Genomic DNA, 22123 nt, shown 5'->3' with positions numbered 1-22123 from the left:
TTTTTTTTTTTTTTTTTTTTGCCCAAATCTCCTACAGTGGAAGGTCCTAACCCTTTGATAAGTCGCCCACAAATTAGATGGTTACAGAAAAATGAATACAATTATAGTTTGTCAAAGAGGCATATGGTTGGATGGGTAGGATCTTCATTGTAGAAGTCTTTGTGAGTGTTCCCCTATGCACCTTAGGGCTTGTCAGCTGAATGGCCTAGATTAACTGAAGCATGTAGTTCCTTCTCTAATCCTCCCACCAATTTGAAGCATGTGGTTTCTTCTCTGTGTTTTTACTATAGATGCAGATTTACTTGTATATGTTGATATGAAGCGAGCTAGTTACCATTTGTTTACTTTGGTGTCATGCATTGTTGCTGATGATTTTAATTACAGCTTTGCAGTTACTTTTAATGAGAAGGTCACAAGAACCGTGAGGCAGTTCTCTCCACATTTAGCTGCAAAGATGAGACCCCCTATAATTAAGTGCAGTTTCCTTTTTTGTATTGTTGTAAGCAGTCAGCAATCTGTGTTGTTTCCTTTTTATTGTTGTAAGCTCTTGCTTCTGATCTGTACTTCATGCAATCACCAGAAGAGCGATGCTATAAACCGAAGTTTAAAACCTTAGAAACTTGATTTGACTCTATGTTCACCCATTTTGGGAAAGAAAATAGTGTTTCTCAGGAAACCTTATTTCTAGGAAGCTGCCGTAAAAAGGATATGCAGTTTTGTTGTTTGTTTTTTCAACTTATCTTCAAAGCTGTTGTTTGGCAAAAATAACATAAAAACATGAAGAAACATTTACTAATGGTTATCTGCATGTGTTAATACATTTTTCGTGTATGGGACGGTTGCACGTGTGGCATACGCAACATATATGGGGCGCTTGAAATTGAATTATGGCACATGTGAGCTGTCTCATGGTTGAAGTTCTGATTATATTCAAATTCATGGCTTGGTATTAATTTCCATATCAGTTGTTTCTTGTTTAGATATCATCTGAATCCGTCTTAGTCTCTTAGATAATAACAGAATGATGTTTTCCCAGCTCATTCCTTCAGGTTGTACCACTACATCTTCCTCTGGGTGACACATCAACAGAACAGACAGTTTTCATAAATTGGAGCTAGGAATAAATTGAACAAATCCAACCTTTTCGGTATTTACATCCAATTCTCAGCATTTTTAGAGGAATCTGATTCACATGATTTTGTTGCATTTCATTTTACGTTGATTCCAACTGTTGTTTATTATCAACCAAATAACCTTTTTCCCAGAATACAAATGATAACAAACATATTTTGATAGATGTGTATTCTACAATGCATTTTTTCCAAGTATGACGCAATAGAATATTTCTGGAATTCTTTTCATCATTGAAATTACCGGAACTATGGTACAAGGTTAATATAGACGGGCAATTGATTCCAGAGTTATCTACACTTTTTGTCTTATTCTTCATACTTACTGCAGTGGTTGCGGCCAAATGTGAAATGTAGCCTATTATCAAAATTACTTCATTATTTCTGCAGGAATTGCACCACCTTGACCCCTTTTGCAAATTGAATGAAGCAGTTTCGTGTGATTTGAATACAACTTGCAGATGCATGGAATCTGGACTTCACATGCATTGGATTTGGATGTAAGAATGTTGGTTCTCATTTTTCTATTCATCCACTTCTTCACAACGTGTGGCCCACCTGATTAATAGACTAGCTGAAATATCTGGTGGTTGAAGATAACTGACACTTGACACAGATGAATCATATGATTGTGGGACGAGAGTTATTTAATACTCTATGTGGCGATTGTGGGTTTTCTTTAGTTTAAACATTTTCTATTTTACTATCCAGAAAACCTTTTTGCCCATGATTACTCTTATTATATGCGATCACAAAAATCTTATTTTTCTTGTCAATCTGTCACTTGTGTAGAACATCCAAAAATCAGCAGGCTCCACTAACAGGTGTTGCCTAGCTAAGTAAATAGGTCAACCTGATTTTTACAACAGGTGATATTTGGTGGGGTCCATCTTTTCATAAGTGGGATGTTAGCAAACATGACAGGTTGGTGGGAAGGAGGGGACTGCCTGAATCATTTCTCCTATTCATTATGAAGGAAAAAAAAAAATCATTCACTAAGTTAGGAAGGAGGGGATTTGCACTTCTCATTTACGGTTTCTCAAATTTTGTAGCTTTAAATGTTCTAATCATTCGTTTGCTTCAACATTGAAAACAAAAAAAAAATCATGTGTTTCATACAAGGCAAGGGTGATTTATGGCTTATGGACATGCTCTTGCTTCTTCTCATTTAGGCACACATGCACACATCCATCCATATATCCATAGATATATATATATATATGGATGGATATAGCAAATGAATGTAATTTGAGAACGAGTGATATGTATCAATTTTCAAGAGGCAAAACTAGGTTTTTGAGATGATTTTATTTGTTTCTTTTTTGATGTTTACATTTGTTGATTATTTTTCCATGAATTTGGTACTTCAATAAGTAAAAAATACAAGATATACTTAACTAATTGTACAAAGTCGTCAGCTGATGGAAACTGGTGCAAATGGAAGGAATGCAACTATACATTTTAACATGACAGTCAGTTAACTTGGGAGCTCACAAACATAAGCCATGACCTGATTAACTTTTCTGAATTTTGCAAATTTTAGAAAATATATGAGAAGGTTTTCGCTAGTTCTGATTTTTTCTCTTATCATTTGATTATTTATTTAGTCTTTTGAAAGACAGCTTTTTCTCTTGTTATTTGATTGGATAGTTCCATCTTTTTTCAAAGCATAAACTGTCAGATTGATTTTCTTTTGTCCTTACTGTAGGTATGATGGCCAATGAGCTCAGATTCATAAATTAATGGATGGGTTTGTGCAAGTCTTTTCACGAAATGGCAAAGAAACAACATCTAGATTTCCAAATTTGGTGAATATAGTCAAGGAATCATGTAAGCCTGCTACCACGATTTTCATACTGGATGCAGAGGTAACACATTATTTTGTTTGGATGTGCTCTTTAGTTCTATTTTGTTGAATCTATAGTCCATGCATGTGCCCGTAAGTCTTATATCTTTGTTTCCGTTAATTACTCTTTTTTTGTCTTTGTGCCAAACAGTTCACCGTTCAGATGCATAAGCCAATCAAATTATCATTGGCTTATGGATCTAGTGCATGCATGTCACATGTGCAGCAATGACATGGGGCATGGTACCTCCCATGCCTCCAATGGCACTGGATCTAGTCCCTTTCTGGTTACTTGAGTGTGAATTTCACACAATTTTGCTTGGTGCACTCCATCTTGACTCATGTGTTTATTGTCTCATTTGAATTTTCTATTATCTGCAGAGTTTTTCAGCGGTAGTGGATCTGAATGGAATTGGTAAAATCAACGTCATAGATGCAATGCTCTTTGTATTTGGGAAACGAGCTAAGCAGGTAAGCTCCATTTATATGTGGGAATCTAATCAGGGTCATAGATGCAATGCTCTTTATATTGATTTGTTGCAAAACTTTCGTTTTGTACCCTTCATAGCTGTAGAATCTGACTTTGAATTACCCTACATTCAAATGCTTTATATTTCAAATTTCATATAAAGCATATGAATCAATTTATCTATTCACTCAATAAACAATCACAGTTCTTTTCCACACCAAGGAGAAGTGTTAACTTTCAAATACTAAAACAAGCCTCACAAAACGATGCCAAACACATGACTTGCACTTGAGCCACACATTAGGTGGGCCCCACTGTTGAAATGACCTGTCCAAGAAATCGGGCTGATTCAATCATCATTTGGACCACATGCATATGTTGCAAGCAGCCCATTAGCAATATTTCGACCAGATCATCTACACGGTTGGACCACCTGCTGCGGGCTCGTATGTGCTACAGATGGTCCAGGTTGGCACATGTAGCTCTTCAGAAGTGTAATTGAGCAGATGAGAAGTGATAAAGAAAACAATGACATGAGTACAGGAGTTCATCAAACACCGAGAGAAGGATAATCAGAATGTATTGAAGATGCCCAACCTGGATAAAACTAGTCAGGATAAGGACAGTAAGTCCTACAAATAGAACGGGTCCAAGATAGCTAAAGTCCTTGCCCTTCTTTGCCGCCCGGAAAGTATAGCCAGTCAAGGCAGAAACCACAACTGATGTTAAAATCAATGCCTTAAGCACGATTCTTCCTGCAATACCAACAGGGAAAGAACTGAATATCCACAAATATTAATTACATATTATAATATAAAGGTTTGCTAATTCAAAAACATGTGTAGATCCCAGCACCTTTAACATGCTACCGCATGAATCAAGCTGGCATCTGCATGGAGCATCCAAGCTGTCAATGTCAGGTGGACTCCACCATTTAAGATGCCCTGGTCCAGAAACCAGGCCAGTCCACTTAGTGTAATGAAAAAAAGATGGATGGCTAAAGAACTTGCCAAGTTTTTCTAGCCATCCATTTGTTTATTACATTGTGGCCCCACCTGATGAGTAGACTAGAGAGACTGTTGGGTCCAGTCGCATATGAGGTGAGGTAAATCTCATGGATGGCTAGGATGTTGCACATATGTGCTATGTTGGGACATGTGGGCGAGTGTAGAGGGCCTGGAATCTACATGCATGAGGAACTTGGAAACCTCTATTATATAAATTAATTTAGAGAAAGAGAATTATAGATCAAAGGGGGAGATGATCAAAACCTTTTGTGCTAGCACAGGCAATTCCAACGCTTATGCTCAGGCAAAGTGTGAACAGTCCAAGGAATATAAAATTCAATGGATAACTCTGCCGATATGGATACAAGGGGCACAAAACTGCACATTGGAGAGTATGAGGTATGTTAATTACTTGCTGATTGGATGTTGAAGACATTCTATGAAGATGAAATTAATTTAGCATGCAGAGCATTAGACAAAATATTTGGATTTTTCTTAAAATGTGTAAATTATCTGGGAAGCCTGACCTGCATCCATATGGATGGGACAGGAGGCTAGATGAAACAAATGTTTACCTAAGCAGGTAAGCTCCATTCATATGCTTTATATGAAATTTGAAATATTTCTGGATTACTAGTTTTTCCTATTATTTATTCATGTTCTTGTTTTTCTGTTTTTTGTAGCTCAATTGGTTTTCTTCAAAAATGGTGAAGGGAAAGTGATATGTATCCTTGTCGTGGTGGCGGTATGTTCACTCATTGGCATTATCTTTTGTGTTACATCTCTCAAGTTAATATAAGGTGTCTCAAATGAATTGTGAAATTCACATGCTAAATCAAATGATCAAGTTTAAAAATTGATTTGGCTAGATTGTTCGGTTCATGCTCAAGTGCTCAACTGCAACTGAATATTCTGTATTGAGATATCGTTGATACGTGTCGCATGTATCGATGATATTCAGGAATATTTGTAAATGGGCAGTGCAATATTTTGAGATATATCAATGTATGGCTGCAACACTGAGTATGTCTAATATCCCCTTTTAAAAAAGAAAAGAAAAAAAAAAAGCAATTGTCTGTATTGGAAAATGCTTTTTTATCTTCATTGATATATAGAGGACATGGTCCTCTTTAGGAGTTAGTTTTCTTCTATCGTACTTCCAGGAGTGACCCATTACTAGCAGATTTTTCTCTAGGTTTTCTTCACATTGAGCCCACCTGATGCACATGTCAGATTTCCCATGCAAGTGGTAGGCCAGTAGTGTGGCCTTGTATGAGGTGCATGTGGGCTTAACAAGCTGCTTTATTAGTTACTTCTTTTTTCTTTTCTTTGAAAGTTTCCAATTACAGGCACTTTCATCTCTCTTCATATTTTTAGTTTTACCACTCTTGATTCCCTTTCCATTTTCAAATTTTCATCACTTAACTAATGCTATGGTATTTGATTCTTATAATAAGGTATGTATGAATCATCTGCAGGTGTTTTTGAATTTGTTGTACTTCTATGGAATGTGTGGTGTAGTGAATGATTGCTTGCTTCAACGGTACTTTAGCAATGTATGAACGTTGTTTGGAGCATTAATTCAGTTTACATCAAGGGAATTTTATGTTTTCCTTGCATTTAGTTTTCATCCTTCTTCAATTGATTGATTCTTTGTTTTTATGTTGCAGAGTCCTCTAGTAGTGGTTCGCCCTCAAATATAATTACAGAAGACGCACAAGAAAAGTTATCAGTATAGCTGTCAGATGTGCAAGTAGACTATTGATACTCGCATCCATTTTCCATTTATGGTAGATGAAGGAATCACCTGGCCATATGCGAGTGCACACAAACTCACCAAGATTTGTACTTTCAGCATTATTGTAATTATAATTGAATTGAATGAATGAAGGATTGTAATTGATTCATTATTGAATGAATGATTGTAATTGACTGAATGAATGAATGATTGTAACTGAATGAATGAATAATTGTAACTAATTGAATGAATGAATGAATGATTATGCAGGTGGTAATTGAATGAATGAATGATTATAATTTCTTTTAAATGTAGGCAATAGCTACGGATATTGACTGTAGCTGTTATTAAATTCTGCATATTACTACGAATGCAGCATCACTTTTAGCTACAAATACTATCCGTAGCTGTAGGTACATTTGGCTACAAAAATGATTGCTACGGATTATATCTGTAGCTATTTTAATTTATGGCTACGGATTATATCCATAGCCATAGGTTTTAGACCTATTGTTATAGCACCTACGACTACGGTTGTGCTAAGGACTAAAACCGTAGTCATAGGTCTTTAGCTACGGATTTTATCCATAGCCTTTGTCCTGTTTTCTGGTAGTGAGAGCAAGTTGATCTAGTCACCTATATGTTCGAGAATGAGGCTAGTTTATGGTGGGACAACATCCTACGAACAGTTCCCGCAGGACACGTGTAGACCTGGGATGCATTTGAGACATGCTTCCATTGGAAGTACTTCCCCCTCACTTACCGTAATCAAAGGAGGGTGAGTTTCTCCGCCTCCGACAGGGAGGAATGACCGTGTCACTATATGAGAACAAATTTATGGAGCTAGCCAGATATGCTCCTTTGATAATGGCAGATGAACCGATGAAAATGCGGCGTTTTTCAAATGGGCTGCGGCCTAATATCCGCACTAAGTGTGTTGCGCTAGCATTCCCAATTACACCGTGCTAGTCAACATGTCTCTACGAACTGAACAAGATAGAGACAGTTTCTCAGACACGTATACCAATGGGCCCGAGGCCTCAGCCTGAATTACAGTACCGCACAGTCCTAGGTAAGAGGCCACATGTAGACTCGCCTCTCAGGCCCATGGCTCCGCCGACTCAGTAGAGGCAAACGGGCCGTTGGTGTACATATTGTAATAAAGGGGGACACACTGACCCCTTCTGTTTTACTAAGATAAAAGACAACTGTATCACGCCACCTCAGAAAATCGACCATCAGCCACCACGTGATATAGCGACTCTGCCTCTACGATCTACACCACCAGCGCAGCCATTTTACCGACCACCTGTACCCTGAAATAGGCCACCTCAACGACCTATGGCAGTGCAACCAAATCATCCTCAACAAGTCCGTATACATGCACTTACAGCTGAAGCACCTGAGTCAACAACTGCAGCGCCTTTGGCTTTTGAGGTCACTACCCACATTTAAGGCACACCAGTATTCCTATTGGTGGACACTAGGTCCACTATTTCGATAGTGTCATACTCTACAGTCAATCATTTAGTGTTGAACACTACCCCTATAGGTGTGGTGAGAGTCCTTACCGCGACATGGACCTTCTCCGACACTACCAAACTTTGTAAGGATTGCCTGATAGGCTTAGGAAATAGAATGGTGCGCATTGACCTGATAGTCTACCTGCTCATAGGCATGACGGAAGCTTGGTGGGCTAATAGCCCAATGGCCTAAGATTGAAGGAAATTGATCTACATTATACGTAAGGTTAGGTCACTAAATAGGAGCTGGATCTTCCTTAGAATGTCAATAATGAAGTCATTGAAGGAAAGCAATTAGGGTTCAAAGATTAAACCAATTCATATGAAAAAATAGGCCTAATAATAGATTACTATAAAAATTAAAATAAATAATAATAATAATAATAATAATAATAAGGTAACTAGAGATGAAAAATATGTTATAAATAATAGAAGGGTTGAAATGGAACATTTGTACAACTTCGAGTTGCCAATAAACTGGTCATATCTTTTCATATTAAAGTTTAGTATTTCGTGTCTATTTAGGAATTATTTATAATTATACTAAGAATCATCCTGTGATTAAATTTAATTATATATATATATATATGTTGTTTTTGTGCAATTAAATTAGGACCCATGAGTAGGAATGAGTTTCATAGTTTAATACTACGTAAGCTCATGTTAGAGGCGGGCTACAGTAAAATATTATAAGTTTATTATCCCCTTGTAAATTCAAGGTTCATACCACGTCGAGGAGATGTCCCTCTTTTTTCCTTTCCCGCGGCTTTATGTTACTAACATTCCAAACTTCTGAAGTTAATGAAACCGAAGTGCAATTTGCCCATAACCCCCTAGCCGTATGATCGAAATAGTGACACACAAATATAATTTTAGGAGATTGAAAACCCTTCTAATATAGTCTTTTGACTATGAGCACCATGGAAGAACTTATTATCCACTAAGTTAAATAAAGGTTAAACAAGAACTCTCATTGAACAAGACCTGAAGGACAACCTTCTAGACATGAGGCTTGAACCTCCTAATGAATTATAATACTCCTTAAATACTTAGGATGATCAGGTTTCGGAATTTCATAACCATATCCCTACGAGGCATTTGCGGCTTAACTCAATTGTCAATCTTACGTGATTACCAAAGGACTCACTGCTTTGACCGAGCAGAAGACCAGGATCCATCAGGATTAAGAAGGGATACAACGAGTTGTCTGCCCTGGTCAGGCGGGTAATCGACGTATCGGATTTAAGCCTACCACAACTGTCATTCCGTATTAGCCCAATCATAAAGAGTAGATTATACCACCCTTAGGTAAACTTTATCAACAAACCCTTAATATGATAATAATGATTTGGACATTTGTTTTCAAACCTCAAAGGTAGAAACTTTTAAGGGGGGTAGACCATTATGACTAAGCTGATGTAGTTATTATATACCCTAACGCGTATATAAACCCGAAACCAACAAAACTAAGCAAATGAAATAATAAAACCTTTACTTATTACCCTAAGGCAACTTCGGGAATGAAATTATTTTTAAGGGGGATAGATTATAACGTCCCAGAAAAATCCATATAAAGACCCGAGTACCACTTCACGTAGAAATCACTAAGGGTCAAATTAGGTAGAAATTAGACAAAAAATATTTTAAGTACTAAACTGAATTAATTAGTAGATTAACTTGAATCGCTTTCTATATGAACTGCAAGACCAAAAACCAGTAGAATCACCAACTCTGCATTACCTAAAAACCTAGAATCAATCTCAAAACTTGGTTGCTCTCGGGAGCACATTAAAACTTCGTATCAGGCCTGAACCGTGCGTCGAAAGTCCGATTACCGTGAAACTATAAGGTTATGACCGCGTTATTAGGCTTGACAAGCATCGTGAGAATCGAGCCCAAATAGTATCCACAGTCGATTCATAAATCTGATCGGACCGAAATCTTAACCTGGCTTAGATCCATTGCTAGGGAACTTGCCTTAGACCATATGCAAGCAATGGACCTCCAAATGGGCTCTGTTGGCCCGAAATAGTCACCCTTTGCTAAAACCTAAGTATATCATGGCCTTGGGGCCATTGACATCAGTTCTGGGCTTATAAATAGCCCCTAAACCACCCCATTCTCATTCCATACGATTTTCTCCAAACCCTAAGAGAGAGAAGAGAGGAAAAGAGTAAGGAGAGAAGGGAGAGTCTGAGAGATCGTTGCTGGGATTCTCTCCCACAACTCCACGTGTTGATTCACCTCCCCACCATCGCTACACGATCGTCTTCGGTTACGATTTGGTTAAGAAATCATAACCCTAATCTTGTTTTAGGGATTCAAATAGAGAAATTGATGAATTAGCTAACCTATTTCAATGTTTAGGTAACCGTTGTTCTGTATACGGGAACGTAGGATTCGAACCAAGTTCGTAATCGACGTACAAGCGAAAGGTGCAGACTACAAACGTTTATGTTATGGTTTTCAAGGCTCTCAATGTCAGTTAATGATTTATGACTGACTTGATTGCTATCACATATGCTTATATGAGATGTTTTCCACGTATTACATATATATACAAACTATATTGAAATTAATGCATTTCATGTGTTTGTTGAAATGTTTATATGAATATGGAATTATGATTTGTGCTTACCATGATTGTTGTTTGAGAATACATGATTGTTGTACGTGTGGCAACTCCCTTGTGAAAGGATTTGCTATAATATATGTTATAACTAATTTATTACGTGTATGTTGATGTGTAGTCTAAGTGTTTGATAAAATGCCTAAATGAGAAAATTTTTGTTGAAATGTATTTAATGAGGGTGTTGAGATAAGATTCTCCATTACCTTATCTATAGTTACAGTTTCCTTCATGTAACCTATCTTACTACTCTTTGCTTTATGGATGAAATGCCTATGTATTACCATATGTGTACGATGTGTTTGTTAAAATGCTCAAATGAGATTTATATTTGAATTGTTTGTCACATGTTGTTTGACTATCACATATGAATGCCTATTGTATTTGAATATGATTGGGACTACTACGTAATCCAGGCAATCGGTAACGATTCTCGCTTGAGTGGCCGAACTAGTTTCACCACATTTGATGCGTTCGGTAAATCTGAGTCGTACGATGATTGTCGACAGTGGTACCATATCGATTAATTCACCGTACGCTCGTACTAGTCAAACTTATCTAAGAAATCGATGGGCCTATTGTGTGTTTACCATATATGAATGCTACTGCTTGAATCTAAGGTACCACTTACTAATGTAAAAGCCCATTTCAACCATGGTACCACGACCTGCTAAGACTCATGAGTCGGGCATGGTGGTATGGGACACCATGGTCGAGCTATCGGCCTACGCTAGGGTGACAAGCCTCCCCGTAGTGATCAATGAGCAACCTAAACTCGTGAGCTGAATACGGTGGTATGAGACACTGTATTCGAGCTGTCAGCCTACCCCGGCATAGCCTAGCTGTGGTCCCTAGTCGGGTTAGTGACAAGTCATTGAAAATAGACTTCCAGTTTGTAGGGCATTAGTGGTGTGACCTCGAGTACAAAATAAGCCTACATTGACGGTGATGTGCCTCTCGTAGTGACCTAGAGTGTAAACTCTCAAACTTGCCTATCATATATGATTAACTAGGATTAAAGACCCTAGATAGATTATTGTTTGGGTAAATGATATAAAGGGAGGTACCTTAGCTTCCCAAACCTGCTGTATGAATAGGTCTAATTAAGAACTTGGCTAACACGCATATGCATCACATTGCATGTGCCTTTGGCGATAGAGTTGAGCACAACGAGAGTGTTACATCCGCGACCATGAGATGATGTCGCTGAGCGAGTGCAGGTGAGGGCATGTATCATTATATAATATCATCCCTGTATTAACAAGAGTACTTAGGACATGATTGTTGTACTGCTTTATCATTACTGCTTGACTGAATTGATAACATGTTAACCTTTACTTTATAGTTCCATTGAATTAGCTTCTCATTCTCACCTGGGACGATGTTTTAAACACCACCCAGACTCTGGTTTAGATGCAGGTGATAACGAGGTCTATACAGCCGAGTTGGACTTCGTAGGTGAGGAAGAAGAGTTCTCTTACATTCAACTATTGGGCGGATCTATATAGATCTCATACCGATGCGCAGGGACTACTGGGATACTTATTTAGTTAAACACATTTACTTCCCATATTTATATGGTTAGAAACAACACATGTATATATTTAGCCCGGTTTCATACTCATACTCTAAAATTTGTGAAACGTTTTCATAATTAAATGCATATATTTCAGTCTTCCGCTTGCCAAATTACATTTAACTCTGGAGTATGATATGCTGTTTTAGTATAATCTCACTCATGTTTACTGCATTGGTAATAGAAGACATCTAAACATCATTATCCATATTATATCCTTGATATACATTTTTTAAAAAAAAAGTAATGACCATAACAATTATGTTAGTAATTCGAAGTAAGGATACCTATGTATCCAGTACTGTTATCGTTACAATTACGATACCTTAGGTTATGAAGCAAACCCAATGGGAATCTTCATCTAAGGGTGATCTATAATAATGAGGATATGATGATAAAAGAAGAAAGGGAATGAAGGAAATGGGATAACTAGAAATTTCATATTCTTGAGATGATTGAAAGGAGTTAGGATAGGGAACATGCATATTTCTCAAAGTTAGATTAGTGTCACTGAGCACCTAAGTATATTGGATCATAACTATATAAAATTTTGATTATATCTCTAAACTCAAGGATGTAATGGGTTAGGAAATTGAGATTCTAACTAACTTCAGGCTTAGGACAAGTGTTGCTTTGTTTTGGAATTCATATGATGAATGGAGGCATAATTGTATAAATTTCTGAGTTTTGAACAATTTTTCATGTTTTCAATGTTTGTGGGTAACATTTCTGGAAACCCTCACGAGACTATAACTCGTCTACTATGGGAAACCTAGGGGTTTAAAGGCTTGTTTCATATGCTAAATACAATCGAGATTACCTGTGAAAGTGGTGTAGTTAGAATTTTTGTTTTCATTTTAATTTTTCTAGAATTAGTTTTTATTCTTATTTTTATTTTTCTTCGCTTATTTTGCTCAGGACAAGCAAAATGCTAGTTGGGAGGGTGTGTTGAGGGTCAAATATTGTATATTATCCTCCATTTATATCTTGGTTTTATGAACATGATAATGCTTAATGATCTATTTTACTCATGTTTGTGTTGCAAGGTGAATTTAAGAGCTTGGATTGAAAAGGGTGTTAAATGGATTTGATGCCCAAGAATCACCAAGGCAAGGGATGGATTTTGGGAGACTAAGATTGAAAAATTCACGTGCTAAAGATCCAAGAAAACCAAGTGAGGAATAAAGAGAATTAAAGATTTGAAGTGAAAAAAAGGAATCCTGAAATCGTCCTGAAAAAGCGTATTCTGAAACTCTAGGTCATTTTATGAAATTATGCAGAGTTAAATCTATTTTGGAAAACTATGCAGAGTGAAGTCTAGTTCAGCAAACTACGTAAATTTGAGGCGGTTTCTGAATTTTTCAAATCAGTTTGAAGGAGGGAGTTCCCCACTTATAAATAGGGCCTCTTAGGGTATTCCTAAGCATCATTCAAAGCATTCAAGAGCAAGATTTTGAATTTTTAGAGAATTTTTAATTTTATTAAAGTTTTATAAATTATTTTTTTTTCTTTTATATTTTTTCTATTTACATTTATTTCTTTCTTATTGCTTTTCTATTTTATAATTTAGTTATGTTTTTCTAATTCCCTCTAGCCCAAGTTAGAAGGAAAGCACATTGGTATAATGATTTTATAAATTATAATGATTGTTTTTAATGATGAGATAAATGGTGTATGCATGTTATCAATTATCTAGGTTTAGATTTTTTATCCTCATATGAGATCCATATGTTTTCATCGAGTTAGATTGCTACTGGAGCCAAGAGGAAGTGGAGAGGAGAGAGAGAGAGGGGAGAGAGGAGGATGAGGAGCTCGAATGGGTTTGGCCGAACAGATGCTGCTGTGTCGAAGTAGGGGTTTCAGTCTCGAATCGGCTTGGGTGTAGCGGCCGGCAGGTAGGTTTAGGGTAGAGGGGAAGGGGGCTTTTATTTTTGTTTATATAGTACCTGAAAACTAGATTAAGTCGTGTTTTGGATTGAGTCGAGTCCGATTGGATCAAGTTTTGATTTGAGTCAGGTCGAGTTACTTTGTAACTCGAACTCGACTTGGTAAGGTTTCGGATCGAGCTAAGGCTACTCGATCCTAACCTGACTCTGTCAGTCGGCTCGGCTCGAGTCGGGTGTAACCAAGTCGGACAAGTCGAGTCCACCGAGTCAGTTCGACTTGTGTGCAGCTCTTAGATTTCCTTGGAATCCCCCTTGCAAACCATTAAGGATATCGAAATAGCAATTTGGATTACTGACCGACTGCTTTATATTTTCTTACTGTTGGGGGCCACATAAGCACACGGAGATGAATCAAGCAAAGTATTCCAATTGCACAATCAAGCCCAATCACAAAGACTCAGAATTTAAGGTGGAAAAACCCTTTCGGGAGAAAACCACAGCACAAAGCGACAGATATCACTATAAAAGCAGAAATTACAAGAGATGGAGAGAATACCCTATTCAAAAAAGCCTTAAATATTCCCTTACAAGCCCTTGAAAACCCTAGGAACAAATTACAAAGCCTTGAGATATACCCTAATCTCATTTACACCCCTATATATAGCCTTAAAAAGAATTCCAAACAAAATCAGAAAAAAAATCCCGCAAAAATCCCGCACTTATGCAATTCTACATATTTTCTTCGCGATCATTCGATGACACCTTCAATGGGACATCAATGGCATCGACAGACCGTCGATGACATCAAACCCACTTCTATGGCATCGAACTAAAGACCAAATATTCCAGCGACTAAACATGAATTTTTCAGATTTTAACAATGGCATCGATCAAGGCTTCGATGTCATCGAACAACCTTCGATGGAATCGAACGGGACACCTAAATTGTCCACCAACCAACTTGATAAATTTCAGATTTTACCTATGGCATCGAGCCGACTTCGATGGCATGGAACTGTCACCGACAGACATGTTGATTTATAGATTTAAGACATCAATCAACAATAATCTCCACCATGTCTTCAATCATCATTCTTCATAGCTCATTTTTTCTCCATCTCTAATTTCACCTCGCATCATAGATCCACCAATGCTTCTCATGCATCCTTTGTCTTCATTTATGCCTTCCCTAAGCCTAAAGAAGTTGTACAGAACCTAAACTTCTTTATGGGAACCACCTTAGTGAGCATGTACATCGGATTCACGCTCGTGTGAATCTTCTCTAAAGTCACACCTCCTTCATCAAACACATATCGGATAAAATAGTGACGAATATCAATATGTTTAATACGTGAGTGATAAACAGAAATTTTTAGCCACATCGCGCTTTCGTTGTCACAATTAATCGACACGGCCTCTTACTAAAGCAACCAAACACCTTCCTTAAATGCCTCCATCACTGCCATATACTCAGCTTTGGTTGTGGAAAGAGCCACCACAGACCGAAGCTTCGACAACCAACTGATTGCTCCACCCGCTAGCACAAACGAGTAACATGAAGTCAACTTTCTAAAATCCACATTGCCCGCGTAATCAGAATCTATATATCCAACTAACTTAGCCTTGATTTCTCAAAAGATAAGACATAGTCTTGCGTACCTCATATGTATTGAAGTAGTGTCATTTCACTGCTTCCTAGTGTTATTTTTCGAGATTAGATATGTATCTGCTAATAACACCAACCGTGTGTGAAATGTCTAGTCTAGTACAGAACATGGCATACATAAAACTGCCCACTGCATTCGAATAAGGCACATGAGACATTTTCTGCTTTTTTTTATCAATTTTAGAACATTGTTCGGAAGAAAGCTTAAAATGAGTCACATGAGGAATGCTGATGGCTTTGCCCTATCCATCTCATACTTCGCCAATACCTTCTCAAGGTATTCCTTCTGAGATAACAAAAGCTTGCTCCTTTTCATGTCTTTGTGTATATCAATGCCAAGAACCCTCTTTGCAACCCCCAAATCTTTCATCTTGAATGTCCCTGATAACTGAATCTTCAGTAAATCGATTTCAAGCATATTATGACTGGCGATCAACATGTCATCAATATACAACACCAAGATAATAAATTTACCATCACTCAATATTTTGTAATAGACACAGTGATCGTATTCACTCCTAAAAATCTTCTTACTTAGCAAGAAAGAATTAAACTTTTTGTATCACTGCCTAAGCGACTATTTCAGCCATACAACAACCTTTTAACCTGCAAACCTTGTTCTCTGCTCCTTTTATTTCAAAGCATTTTGGATGCTTCATGTAAATCTATTCTTCCAATTCCCCATGTAGGAAGGCAGTCTTCACATCCATATGTTCCAGCTCGAGATCGTATTGGGCAACCAGCGCCAACACGAATATGATATATACTTGCTTCGCAATTGGCACGAATATCACAGTGAAGTCGACACCTTCCCTCTGAACGTATCCCTTTACTACCAACCTTGCCTTGTACCTATCATGTTTCTTTTTGAAGATCCACTTGCACCCGATCGCTTTTCAACTAACGGAAACCTCCACCAGCTCCCACGTCTCGTTCTTATACAAAGAGTCTATCTTATCATCCATCGCAACTTTTCACTTTTTTGCATCCGGCTCACCAAGAGCTTCCTGAAGAGTAAATGAATTTCCCTCATCTGTAATGAGGGCATATGTGATTTTAGAGTTATCCCTGTATCTCACTGGTAACATGCAATCTCGCGACGGATTCCTTCTCATAGGTGACTGCTCCACCTCCTCCTGTACCTTTGTCTATGTATATGTGACAGCCTGAGTGTCATCTATGTCTACTTGAACGTCCACAACTAACTTTTCTAGTTCCTAATGTATATATATCCTTTCGAAAAAAGGATCCTTTATCGAATTTGATGTCACGGCTAATGATGATTTCCATGTAATGGTCATACAGCCTGTACCCCTTCACACTACCACGATAGCCAACAAAGATGTACTTTTGGCTCTTTGGTCTAACTTATCTCTCTCAACTGACGGTACATGAGAGTAAGCTTCACAACCAAATACACGCAATCCCAAATAATCTACCTGCTGACCACTCCATATTACTTTCTCTGGAATTTTACAACCAATAGTTGTAAAAAGAGATTGATTCACCAAGTAATAAGCCGTATTAACACCCTCAGTCCGCAATTCCTTACCCAACCTAGCATTACTAATCATATATTAAGACCTCTCCATGAGAGTTTGATTCATTCACTCAACCACACCGTTCTGCTCTAGTGTGTGGCGCACTATATTGTGCCTCACGATACATTCATCCTTACCGTATTGATTAAATTCGCATGAAGTAAATTATCCACTATTATATGTCCTTAGAACCTTCACCTTTCACCATAACTGTTTTCCACCATCGTTTTCCATTGCTTGTAGTTGGTGAAAATATTAGATTTATTTTTCATAAAATAAACCCACACTTTTCTGGAGTAGTCGTCAATGAATGTGACAAACTTCCAGCGAAAACCACAGGTGACAGCGCCCATACATCAGAATGCACATAATCAAGAACACACTTATATACATATTTTTCATATTTAAAAGATAATCTTGAATGTTTACCTTATATACAATGCTCACATATACTTATATCAAAAACTTTAAAAATCTGGAATTAAATAACGGTCAGAAAGTACCTTCATACCCCGCTCGCTCATGTGGTCCAGACGTGCATGCCACATATGTGCGGACTTGGAATCCGCCATAAACACTACACTCTACCCAATAAAGTGCTCCCGATCAACCTATAAAGGTTCCCCCTCCTCTATGCATTCATAACAACGAGTACCCCTTTTGAAACTTTAAGGACACGATCAAAATCGGTGAACTTGTACCCAAGCACCTCGAGTGCTCCAAGAGATATCGAGCTCTTCATCATGTTAGGAACGTGTCTCACTTCGGTCAAGGTACACTCCATGCCATCAAACATCTTGATACGCACCGATTCAACACCCACCACATTACAGGCATTGTTATTGCCTATAAATACATGTCCACTATCACACTCTCTATAACTGGTGAACCAAATCTGATGAGGAGTCATGTGATATGATGCCCTAGTATCCAAGATCCACTCATCCTACGATCATCGTATAAGTGTTCGACTCTAGATATTAACAACATGTCACTTCCACTTGTACCTTTATCAGACTCGACAATGTTGGCTTCCGTAGAAGAAGCCTCCGAGTTCTTTTTTCTTGCCTTAGGATTTGTACAATCCTTCTTCATGTGACCGGACATCCCACAATTCCAGCACTTCAACTTTCCATTGCCCTTGGATTTGGATCACAATCGAGAAGATCTAATGTCATGCTCAGAATTCCACTCCCTCGTAACCAATGCATCAGTAGAGGCGCCCATGTTATCGTTTTTCTTTCTCATCGTCTTTTCTTAAAGGGCTGAGATAACAATATCGACACTAAGGGACGATTTATCAATGCACAACATGTCTTTGAATAACTCATATGAAGCTGGGATAGAATTCAACAAGATACATACCTGATCTTTATCATTAATCATTTCCTCCACATCCAGTAATTTGCATATCATTTTGTTAAAGTTGCTAATGCAGACCTCAACATAACCTCCCTCTATCATATGTACATTGAACAACTACAACTTCAAGTATAGGCGATTTTCAAGAGATTTTTTCGCATAAATGTCCTCTAACTTTGCCCATAAACTTTTTACGATTCTATCTCATGACATTGTAAAGGACCTCATCTATTAAGCACAATTGAATAGAGGTTCTTGCTTTCTTATCATTTTTGTTTCACTCATCATCTATCATAGATTTCAGCCGCTTCTCAAGGAGTGCATCATCCAATCCTTGCTGAACTAAGAGGCTGATCATCTTGACTTTCAAAATTATTTTTCTTGAAGTACTTCTCAACATCAAACTTAAGATTAAATGCTATTGATACTCTACTTTCATATTCAACCTGCGCCCCAATGTTAAGCTTTGATATCACTTGTTGGGGGACCGTAGAAGCACACAGAGATGAATCAAGCAAAGTATTTCACTTGCACAATCACAAAGACTCCTAATTTAACGTGGAAAAATTCTTTCAGGAAAAAACCACGGCACAAAGCAATAGATATCATTATGAAAGTAAAAATTACAAGAGATGGAGAGAATATCCGATTCGAATAAGCCTCAAATCTCCCTTTACAAGCCCTTGAAAACCCTAGGAATGAATTAGAAAGTCTAGAGATACCCTAATCCCGTTTACACCCCTATATATAGCCTTAAGAAGAATCTCAAACAAAATCGGAAAGAAATCCCATAGATTTCCCATAGAAATCCCGCACATACACAATTCTGCGTGATCGTTCGATAGGATTTTGATAGCATCAACACACCGTCAATGACATCAAACCCACTTCAATGATATTAAACTAAAGACCAAACGTTCTAGCGACTAAACATGAATTTCTCAGATTTTACCGATGGCATCGACCAGCCTTTGATGGAATCGTACATGACACCTAAAGTGTCCATCAACTAACTAGATAAATTCTGGATTTTACCGATGGCATCGAACTGTCATCGGCAGACATGTTGATTTACAGATTTAAGACATCAATCAATAACACTTACTACCAAGACCCACAAAATCTTTGTTATTTTATACACCATGGGCCACTCATAATGGAGCCCACTCACTTCCCCTGGTGGGTTTAGGCAACAATTTAAAAACTATTAAAAAAAAAATAAAAATATATATATATATAAAAGAACGAGGAAGACTCAACCACCTCAGCAGACTTCACCAGGACTGAAGAAAAGAAACTCAATCTGTTTAAAACCTTGAAAGAAACTCAATTCGACTCTGATCAGATTTTACCAAACACTTGATTGAAAAACTAGATCCGGTAATGCTTAGTCAAAATTCACTGAAACCGTAATTCAACTAGATCAGACTAGGCAAAACTCCAGAGAAAATTTGACAAAATTCGACTTGACTTGCACAACTCGCGCAACATTATTTACAAATTTTAACTGTCCAATGAAATGAAAAAGAAAAAAAGGAATCAAGAGACTTTTTTAAGTTTTCATGTTACAAAACAATGGTTTAATGTTAAAGCAATTAGAAGAAGGATTACCTGACCATGAAGAAGTAAGAAAAGATGTTAGTCCTGAATACCCTCTCAAGCTGTTCCTCAGAGATGTCCTCCACAGAGCAACACACATACTGCTAAGCTGCATTGTTCACGAGGACGTCGATCGATTCTGCGGAAACACTTCACAACCTCATCAATAACCCTCTTGCAATTCTCATCCTATGCACATGGGGTCTTTGGTATCTCTTGTCTTGGGCTTGATTGAGCATGTTGATTGTTTCACAAGCATCCTTGTCTTCCTGAGACTTGACATAGGTGAAGGCTACCGTCACACCCTCAAGTGCAAAGTAATGGCACACGGCCCTCCCTCCCTATGCATGAATCACCACCCGTGATGAGTGACACCTTTCCCTGCAATACTCCTATTTTTCGTGTTAACATATGATATGATGTACGTACACTTGGATGCATACAAGTACATGTGTGTATGTATGTATGCGTGCATGAAGGTTTATTTACGTATAGCTCATCCCATCTACAAGATACTCTAATGCGAATTGTTGGATATCCAAGCCATCATCAGGTGCTCCACCATATGATTAAGGTGTGGGGGTCCTCCCTCGTGTTTCATTGACTGTGTCCATTAAATTCTATCGTACGGAATCCTACACCTAATACATACAATGACCGAATTGATTACCTCTGTTGCTATATGGATTAAAAGGATCCGTTACCCTTTCCATCCTATGAACACCACCTAACTCTGGAACGATGCGGATTGGTTAGAACGTTGCGTTGGACGGTAGCTACGCTACCAGGTCTGTCCATGCAGCCCGAATTTCCTCTCCACTCCACTTCGGTAGGATTAGAATGGTTGAGGGAGGAGGAAAAAAGGCTAGGAAACAATATAAATCAGCGTCTTTTGTGCCGGACTGGTTAATTAGCAGCCTTTACGCCATGCAAGACCGCCCTTGTCCCTTTCCTTTCTCCATTCAGCCTCCTTGCTTTGTTCCAATAGAGTCTTAAGGCAAAAAGGTAAAGAACAAATGTATGTTCCGTGCACTGGCCATCAGATGGTCCCCACCATGATGATCTCGTGGCACGAAAATCAGTTACGTCCCCTCCTTCATTAGTTTTAACCAAGTGCTTGGAATAAATTTAGGCTGCTCCATGCACTGGCACAGCTCATTAGCGGGTTGGCCTCATTTTTGTCACCTGCATACATGGCCGCCCAACTTGATGGGTGCAAGTACGCAGCGGTGGATCCCTGACTGTGGGGCCCACCATGATATATATATGTCTTACATCCACGCTGTCCATCTGGTCCCCCAAATCACTTTAGGGTATGAGCCCAAAAATGCAGCAGATCCAATTTTCAATTTTCAGGTGGACCACACACCAGAAACATGGTGATTGACCATTAAAAATTTCTCAGGGGCCACAAGTTTTGGATCAGGCTGACATTTTTGTGGTCCTCTCATCCAGGTCTTTGTGATCTTATCAACCTGTTGGATGGCAAATAAATATTCCAGTGGCCCCTAAGAAGTTATTAATGATGGGCCTTTAATCACCACTATTTCCTGTGGTGTGGTCCACTCGAGATTTGGATCTGCTGCATTTTTCAGCTCGTACCCCTAAAATTATCTGGCGAAATGGTGAAACGAATGGAAGGCGTGGATGTAAGACATACATCACGGTGGGGTCCCACAGGCAGGGATCGTCTTGGATGCATGGGTGTGTGGTAGACAAGACTCTTTTTCAACATCGAGACCAAGGCTCGAGTACCCATGTGGTGTGTGTGTGTGTGTGTGGTGTCCCTGGGCTGGAGTTTGGACCGATGATCAATTCATCGAGACTGTCAATCTGATGGGACCTTTAAAGGGGTATGGAAGAGCAATCCAATTGGTGGTATTGTCTTCTTAACCTTTATTTATTTATTTAGAGGACAATAGTCCGGTTTGGATTACTATTCCAAAATGGTAGATTTTAGGGGCACCCACTATCCAACAGGGGGCCCATCACCTCAACAGTTTCAATAGATAGCCGAAACATGGACCGCACTTGCAACCTCGGGATCAGGGTAGTTCATCTTGACCCTACAATTGTTCTACATACATGTATCTTTGCCTGTGATCAACACCGAACACTCATACACTGACATTCACAAAAATAAAAGTGCAT

The 22123-nt window shown here is 38.3% G+C and overlaps 1 long non-coding RNA gene across 4 annotated transcripts in view; it reads left to right on the top strand.

Annotated features, from left to right (window-relative positions):
* Positions 1–3041: 3041 nt before the first annotated feature.
* Positions 3042–22123, top strand: part of LOC131231874 (uncharacterized) — a 96797-nt gene continuing 77715 nt past the window's right edge. The window contains exons 1-7 of one of the 4 annotated variants that reach the window (XR_009164547.1): positions 3042–3069; positions 3358–3447; positions 4734–4851; positions 5003–5035; positions 5136–5197; positions 5931–6008; positions 6123–6419. This is a non-coding gene — a long non-coding RNA (uncharacterized LOC131231874). The other 3 variants (XR_009164545.1, XR_009164548.1, XR_009164546.1) reach the window with 3 other exon arrangements.

Source organism: Magnolia sinica, chromosome 17 (genome assembly GCF_029962835.1).
Source record: "Magnolia sinica isolate HGM2019 chromosome 17, MsV1, whole genome shotgun sequence".
Lineage (NCBI taxonomy): Eukaryota > Viridiplantae > Streptophyta > Magnoliopsida > Magnoliales > Magnoliaceae > Magnolia > Magnolia sinica.
This window is presented reverse-complemented; position numbering and strand designations above follow the sequence as displayed.